Source organism: Camelus dromedarius, chromosome 7 (genome assembly GCF_036321535.1).
Source record: "Camelus dromedarius isolate mCamDro1 chromosome 7, mCamDro1.pat, whole genome shotgun sequence".
Classification (NCBI taxonomy): domain Eukaryota; kingdom Metazoa; phylum Chordata; class Mammalia; order Artiodactyla; family Camelidae; genus Camelus; species Camelus dromedarius.
The window spans coordinates 5902546-5911178 of NC_087442.1; the positions used below are offsets into that span (position 1 = coordinate 5902546).

General features: G+C 45.3%; 1 non-coding gene across 1 annotated transcript; it reads left to right on the top strand.

Moving 5' to 3' along the window:
* Nucleotides 1-2130: 2130 nt before the first annotated feature.
* On the top strand, nt 2131-2233 carry LOC116154165 (U6 spliceosomal RNA). The gene has a single exon (XR_004138049.1). It is a non-coding gene; the product is annotated as a U6 spliceosomal RNA (small nuclear RNA).
* The last annotated feature ends 6400 nt before the right edge of the window (nt 2234-8633 follow it).

Genomic DNA, 8633 nt, shown 5'->3' on the forward strand with positions numbered 1-8633 from the left:
TAGTTGAACAGAAGTGGTAACACAGGTGTCATTGCCCCTTCCCCAATCTCAGAGGAAAATCTTCCAGTATCTCCTGATTAAATGTGATGCTTACTATAGAAGTTTTCTTGTTTTTTTCCTAGTTAGAAATATTTTATTTAAATGTGCCAAATAAAAATCCACATTTCAGACCATGGGATATTTATATATTCAACAAAAATTTATATTATCTTACTGCAGTGAGTTTAGAGAGTAATGGTTCAGACCCGTTTTAATTAGATGGTTGAAACACCTTTCCCTGGGTTACACTTTACTGACATCACACATCCCTTATAGTAATGTAAACAAAATAACTTTTCCCTAAAAGGTGAACTTGAGAACTTCAGTCCACTCTCACAGGACTTGCACTTTGCCAGCTTCTCATGGCGGAATGACTTCTTTTTGGAGATGGAGACCTGGACTTTGTCAGCTACTTCTTGGTCATGAAAGAGACCGGGATCTTTTTTTTATTTTTGTTTTTGTTTTTCAAATTTTTTTAGCAGGGGAAGGGGTAATTAGGTTTATTTACTTATTGAATTTTTAAATTGAATATGTAATGGAGGTACTAGGGATTGAACCCAGGACCTCAGGCGTGCTAAGCAAGTGCTCTATCACTGAGCACTACCCCTCCCCCAAGACCTGGATCTTGATATTGACCTAGATCAGGATTGGAAATACCTTGATCCTTTTATAAAACCAGATCAGGTCTGAGTGAAGCTGACCTTGACCTACAAAGAGACAGATCTTAATCGCTGAGGACATGCTGATCTTGACCTCCTTCCCTGCTCCCGCTGCGTGAGCAAGAGTATCACCTACCTCCGGATCCTGAATGTGATCTAGACCGTGACCTGCCTCTTCCTTGCCGGCTGTAGCGGTGACGATCATAAGTGTAAGTAACGTGCTTTGTTTTAAGCCACCAAGTCTGTGGCTATTTGTTACAGCAGCAATAGCAAACTACACTGTCTATTAAGAGTACTCTCAGAGGTTTTTTATCATGAATAGATGCTGATGTTTTCAAATGCTGTTTCTGCATCCACTAAGATGATTCTATGATTCTTCTCCATTATTCTATTGATGTGATGAATTATATTAATTGATTTTTAAATGTCAAATCAACCTTGAATTCCTGGAATAAATCTGATTGGCCATGATATTTGATCCTTTTAGGTACTGCTGGCTTCATCTAATTCATAAGAGAAATTGGCCTGTAATATTCCTCTCTTGTCTTTTCCGGTTTTAATATCAATGCTACATTGGCCTCATAAAACATGTTGGAAAGCAGTCCTTATTTTTCTAAGTCCCTGGAAGATTGTATATAAGATGAGTAGGTCTTCCATATTTGGAAGAATTCACCAGTGAAACCGTCTGTGCCTCAAGTTTTCCTTCTGAGAAGGATTCTCATTACAATCTATTTAATAGATATAAAAGGATTCAAGTTTCTATTTCTTCTTGGTCAGTTTTAAGAAATTATATTTTTCAAGGAGTTTGACATTTTCCTTGAAAATTGCCACTAACTCTTCAGATTCCTTGGCACCAAGTTGGTCAAAATATTCCTCTTTCACGTCTCCTATGTCTCCAGGCTCTGAAGTGCTCTCTCATTCAGCATCCTCTGTTCCCTCCACATGCCTGCCTTCTTTCCCTCTTGATCAGTCTTGCTAAGGGCTCATCAGTTTTTTTTCACTGACCAACAAGCCTCTCTATGAACATTAATTTACATTCTTATCCATATTATCTCTTTCCTCCTACATTCTTTGGGTTTAATTTGTGGTTCCCTTTCTAATTTCTTGAAATGGTTGCTTCTGTTATCAATTTTTCAGCCTTTCTTCCTTTCCTAATATATGAGTTAAAGGTTTTAAATGCCCATCTGAGTATGATTTGGGGTGTAATATGCAAACTTTACATACATTCTATTTTCATCATCATTTGTTTCAATGCACTTTCTAATTTCTGTGAGTTATTTAGAAGAGTATCGTTTAATGTCCTGTTCACCCATGCTTCAGACAGTCTGATCCCTGTCTGGAATGTTCCTCACCTGCCCTCTTGTCTGCCTAGCAAATTCCTACTGACCGTACACTTCTCAGTTCAAGTTGTGTGATTCCAGAGGCCACCCCTGTGCTCACTTCGGCAGCACATGTAGTAAAATGGGAACGATACAGAGACCAGCATGGCCCCTGCATGAGGAAGACATGCAATTTATGAAGCATCCCATATTTTTAAGTCAGAGAAAGACAAATATTATATGATATCACCTATAGGTGGAATCTAAAAACTAATACAAATGAATCTATTTATGACACAAAAATAGACTCACAGACATAGAAAACAAACTTATAGTTACCAAAGGGGAAAGGGAGAGAGGGATAAATTAGGAGTATGGGGTTAGCAGATACACACCACTACATACAAAGCAGATAAACAACAAGGATTTACTGTGTAACACAGGGAATAATATTCAGTATCTTATAATAACCTATACTGGAAAATAATCTGAAAAAAACTATATATACGTGTATCACTGAATCACTTTGCTGTACACCTGAAATTAACACAATATTGCAAATCAACTATACTTCAATTATTTAAAAAAAAGAAGCAGCCGCCCTGACTCCCAGGAAGGACCGAGCACTCATGCACGCAGCTGAATGTTGTTTCACCACCCTCCCGCATCAGGGCTGGTTTGCACGTCGTCTCCCACCAGACAGCGGGCTCCTCGAGGCAGTGTCGCCGTCTGTCGTTTCTGTGCTTAACCCTGAGCAGTGTCTGTTGAACAAATGACCCTGTGTGCTCGTTTTCCTAGGACAATTATCATCTCAGATACTTTCTCTTTTATCCAGATGAATCTAAAAACTGTCCCAGATTTTTCTATTTGTGGGTCTAAATTACATCTCTCAGAGTATCTTTTAGCCCCAGTAAGTGACATAAAAATCCTTTGTTTTACTGAAAACTCTGGGCTTTTGTTTAGAAAATATAGTCATCTTGATTATAGGTTCTCCACGCCCAGCACCAACCTGAGGATCTGTAGGTATTCAGTACAGGCTTGTTGACTAATTTCTACTGAGTGGGATTTGCCCCTCACCAAGCTAGGAAGGACTCCGTGTCCTTATAAAATACTCCTAATTTCATCTGACTAGCCTTTGATGTGACAGACTTCCCCCGAAAGCCACAGGCAGTATTATATTCATTATGAGGTCATCAAATATTGACAACTCAAGGGTCAGCCTTATAAAACTTCAAAATCTCTTGTAAATATGAGTCAGAATCTGAGTAATAAGCTTGTTTCTGTTATAATTAATAATGTCACTGCCCGGGTGGGCTATGTTCTTTACAGTAAGTGTCCCTGAATGTACATGGTGAGAAGTCTAATTTTTTTTTTTAACTAAAACACTATTTTCAAAAGCTTTGGGGAACTTAGTTATCAGGAAATTCAATCACTTAAGCTATTGAGTTCTTTAAACTACATCTGAAAACAAAGTCTGAGGATAGTTTCCTAAGTCTGGATTTTTCCGCATTTAGAGTTTGCTGAAAGTAAGGGCCACCTATCTTCTCTCGCTCTTCTCCTCAGCTTTACTGGCTCAGGGTGACCTCACTTCTGCCCTGGAACATCCAGGCCTGGAGCCTTTCCCTCTGCTGAGGGAACCTGGAATGCCCAAAGGCTCGATTCTTCATTCCTGAGACTCAAAGCTCTGACCCCAGGGAAGATGCAAGGCCCTGGGATGAGCAACCGCCTAAGCTGTTGGCAGTCACATTTCAGCACAGGCAGGTTTTGACATCATCACATCAGAATAACTGAGGCGATGGAAGTTTCTAGAAAGCATGAAGGCCAATCCTGGCTGCCCGAGCACTGAAGCGTCCTCCACACATCTGCCACATGCCCACCCTGCCCTCGGCTCTCTAAAGCCACAACAGGAGCTTCCCTCCAGGCTGGCTGAGGGTGGTGTCACCACAGTGGAAACAGAACCTCCCGGGAGCTGCGCCTCTCAGACTGAGGCCGGGACCCCCCCACCCCCAAGGAGGGAGGCCCAGAGTGACAAGGGGGTGGGAGCAAGAGAAGGGACTTGATGCACCAAATCAGCTTTTTTCAGTGGATCATAAGGCAAACAATTCTTTTAAAATTCAAACAAGCATGAAGTGCCATACAGGGACTACGAGGTGCATGTGGGTCATAAAACACAACCCTCCAGTACAAGCCCCGGCTTGCCGAGGGCCATGTCGGGCCGGGTCCACACCCCCCAGGACACACACTTGCTCGTCGCGGTGCTTGTGCGCTGTGCTGTGGAATGTTTGTGAAGTGCTGGTCCACAGCCAGCCGAGCCTAGAGACTTGCAGAGCCCCCGGCAGGAGAGCTGGCATGGAGGCAGCTCCCAGGACCGCCCCCCCTGCAGCTCTCCTCCAGCGCCTCTAGAAGGGGCCTGGCGCTCCCCCCCCCCCCCCCGCACAGGGGGTCCAGAGCCAGAGGCCGGGCCTCCAGCGCTTCGCTGCCCTAAGAGCTGCAGGGCACACTCTCCTTGCGGGCCCTTGGCGCCTTCTCTCCCTTGGGTGTGAGAAAGGCTCCTGTGAGAGAGAAGTCAAGCTTGAAAGGACACCAGCCAGAGCAGAGGACACCTGCCCAGATGCCTGGCCGGCTTTCGCCAAGCCCGAGTACCAGCCAGCACGGGCCAGGGTCAGCTGTGGTCACAATCCACCCCAAAGTCATGGGGCTTACGACAGCAAAGGGCTGTTTCACGCTTGCTATGTGCTCATCGGGGCTGACCAGGAGCCTACTCAATGTCTCCTCCCTTCAGGATGCAGGGTAATAAAACAGCCACCTTCTCCCACCATGGCAGAGGGAAAGAAATCTTTGGAGGGCCCCAACCTATAATTAAATGCTCAGCGCAGAAATGACAGCTCATTGGCCAGAACTTGCCGCATGGCCCAACTCAACCAGAAAAGTCCAGGAAGCACAATCCAGCCATTTCCCTCAAGGGAAGCGGACTGGAAATAATCGGTGAACAGCAGTAAAGACTACCACGACCTTTTTGAAAGACATGGGACTGAACCCTTAGGCTGCGTGCCTGGTTCCAAGAGAAAACCGCAAACCTAAGGGAGCAGCCAGAAAAACTGAGGTCAGTACCCAAGGAAGTATCCACAGGGGCTCCCAGTCAGCAGCCACTACCTCTGAGCACGTGCTTCAGGCCTCTCCCCTCCCCTGGGATGACCTGTGGTCTCATGTTCACCAGCCTCACCAGGTTCCTACTAGGGGAGCTGCAGATGCTCAGTGACCACCTGCCCCAGATTATCTAGGTTATAGACCAGAGGAATGTGATGAATTCTTGGGACCATAGTTCATCACAGCACCTAGAACAAACAGTTATGTGATTACTCTGTAAACCAACCCTGTATCAGACACTGCAGGGGAGAGAAGAAAAGAAAGATCTAACCTCGCTCTTACAATCCATGGCGGGGTCAGACACTCTTACCTTGTGTCATAAATTTTCTCTAAGTACCAACTGAATGGTACCACTATTAAAGCCAAGAACCTGGCCAAGGCAGAGTTGGCTGCAGTTCTGATGCAGAGGGAAAGGTTTGGCAGAAGAATTAGACATGAGCTGGTGGGGCTTTAGGTGGGTAAGAAGCGGGGAAAGATTATGAGCAAAGGTATGGGAGTGGAAATTCTCATGCCTATTTATGACACGTATATGGACGCACTGAGCCCCAAAATGGGAAAGGGAGGGAAAGACCATGGAAGGTCTTAACTGTCAATCCAAGGAGGGTTGTCTTCGTTCTTTTTGCAAACAGAGGCTGGAGGGCCAGCTAGCAGGGATGCTTTGCAGTGGATCCTTGTCTTAGGTGGAAGGTTTCCCAGACTTGAGAGTGCATCAGAGCCCTAACCCGCCCCTACCCCTAATCTCTACTAGGAGCTTGTTTAAAAAAAAAAAAAAAAAAAAAGACCTTGTTTTGATCTCACCTCATGCTCGGACTTTTGCAGTAGCAGCCTCCTGACTAACCTTTTACTGCCTCAACCCCACCGGCACATCACCCTCATGTCAGTCTCCCTGTCAGCACCATGACTGGCTTATTCCCTGCTCAAGCCCAGTTCTCCAATCCAGCCTCTCAGCCTGAATAATGTCTGTAAAGCTTGTTACAATACAGCTCAATCTCTTTTCCTTTGTGATTCAAAGTCCTGGCCAAACTGGACCACGTTTCTTCCCCCAAATATGCATGGTACCTTCTTGCCTCACCCCTTTTTCCTATGCTGTTTCCCAGCTCACATCTCTGCGACCACCCTCTGGCCTGAGATGCTCTCTGCTTATTAAAATTCTTCCCATCCTTCAAGATCCAGTTCAAGTTTTATCTACTTTAAAAGGTTGGTCCCATTTGAAGAAAAAGAAAAAAGAAAACCTTACATATCACGTACGTGCATGCACGCACACACTTTCTTACCAGTTGTGTGCAAGGTGGTTTACCGGTCTTAGGGATACAAAGAGGAACAAGTCACTGTCCTCGCCTGAGACATACTCAGCACAATGGGCCAGAGCAGATGAGGAAGTGTACTGGAAGAGGCTCTCAAATTTTAAAGGTTTCTCACCCCCACAACTCCCTTTGGAGGAAAGTATGTAGAGAGCAGTTCTCTCTACATAGAACTGCTGGCAGTTTATGCCAAGTGCAAAAAGTTAATGTAGCAATGCTATTCTGGCCTCCAAATCCCATTGTGGGGCCTTGGCTTTCAACTCCGCTCAAAAGGGGCACTGCCTATTGGATGTAAGAACCAACCCAATCAGATCCTCTCTCCTGGGAAGAATTCATTCGAGGGACACAGATGGACCCTTAAATGTGCTTCCCCACACTGCTCTCCTCCTCCATGAGGCAGGTATCCCTCATGAAGTGCCGGGACCACACCAAGACCGGGGGGGGGGGCATATCACCATGGAGACAACACCTCTGTTTCCTTGAGAAGGAAGAAGCCTCTTCTTCAAGGTAATCCAGGAGCTGACTAACACATGGTGTCATGAGAATATAAGCAAGCGATCACGTGGCGTCACCAGCACATAGGCCACAGTGCGAGCAGACACAGTGATCTTCAGTTGGGTCCAGTGTCAAAGAAAATTGGTGGTGAAAGGACGACCAGACCCAGGAAGGTTTACAGAATAGCCTGATCCAATCTCCTCAGTGTGCCCGCGAGGGAGGAGAGCCCGGAGAGGCTGGTGGACTTGCCCAGGGACCAACCAGTTAACAGAAGGACCTTCAGGTCTCTGAATCCCAGTTCTCCCCACACTACCCGCCCCCTGCACACATAAACACACACACACAACCCCGCACCCGCACAGGGCCCAACCTAGACAAGACTTGGCAATATTCTGGTGGATTTTTTTTTTTAATTCAGGACTTTACTATGAAGCCAAGGAAGCTTTAGGACATATCCCTTGTACCAGTTCTGTACCTACTTTTTAAAAAGTGTAATTTTGTGAAGGTTTTTTTTCCCTTAGTAATATTCCCGAAATTAGGCAACCTTCAGGCCCACAAAACAGGGGTTCATCCCTGGCAGAGGGGATGTGTTATTTGGGAACGAAACAAGTCGTGCGGGAGAAGAGCTAGAGGGGAAAATTAGGAAAAGGATCTCAGAGCAGATTCCAGAACATTCTCCTATAGTGAGTGGGTCGACTTTGCCAGCTCAAGAATTTCCTCCCAAAGGCAAAAGGGGGCAAGGGGCTCCATTCCGGAAACCCCACCCGACCCCCGCCTCCACATTTGAGAGCAATCCCTGAAAGCTGAGGATGGGGGAAGGACATCACAAAACAGCTGGGCTAGCGTCAGTGAGAACAGGAAAATCAGGCACCCGGAACAGACCTCCCGTCACAGCTTGGGTAAAGTGCTGCCCCTACCTGGGGGAAATTCCACTTTCATACACAAAGAAGAACGCATCCGGGACGACCCCCTTACTGCACGTTCAGCCCAGGCTGAGGAAGAGGAAGCAAAGTGCTCGTTAAGACCCCGGCGGTCAGACCCGAAGCCCAGCAAAGTACGGAGCACGTGGTGCGCTGGGTCCTCTTAAGGAGAGTCCCAGTTAGAGGAAATTCTGAAAAGAAATACGTCTCCATGGCCACAGGGGGGCCCCACTCAAAGGCTCCTTCCATCTGCCGGCTCCGGTTCGCCTCTTAAGGAGTTTTCTGATTTATTTAATTTTCTCTCCTTGTTTTAAAAATACTATTCTTGTTATTACAAAATATTATAAACTATTAATGTTCTTATTACAAAATTTTTAAAAATTGAGTTAGAAAAGGTATAAAAATGGCTTGTGGTCTCAGAAAACTTACAGACTATATGCTTCCAAACCTTCCAATGGTTTTATATATATATAAATCTATTCTGGACAGTCTTCTCCTAAAATATCATGAACATCTTCCCACACCACGCTCTTCACCAAAATAATTTTTAAGTGATGGCATTGTGTTCCGTTGTTCACCCCATCAAAAATATTTATAGGTAATCCACACGTTATACAGAGTTCTAAGCGGCCGCCTACCGGAATTTAGTGAACTATATTCCTTTTTTTTTTCCTCTCATTTCAAATCAAAAGTAGACATGTACAACTGTCCAAGTAAACACACAAGAAGCCCAAATGGCCCTGCAGGACCTAA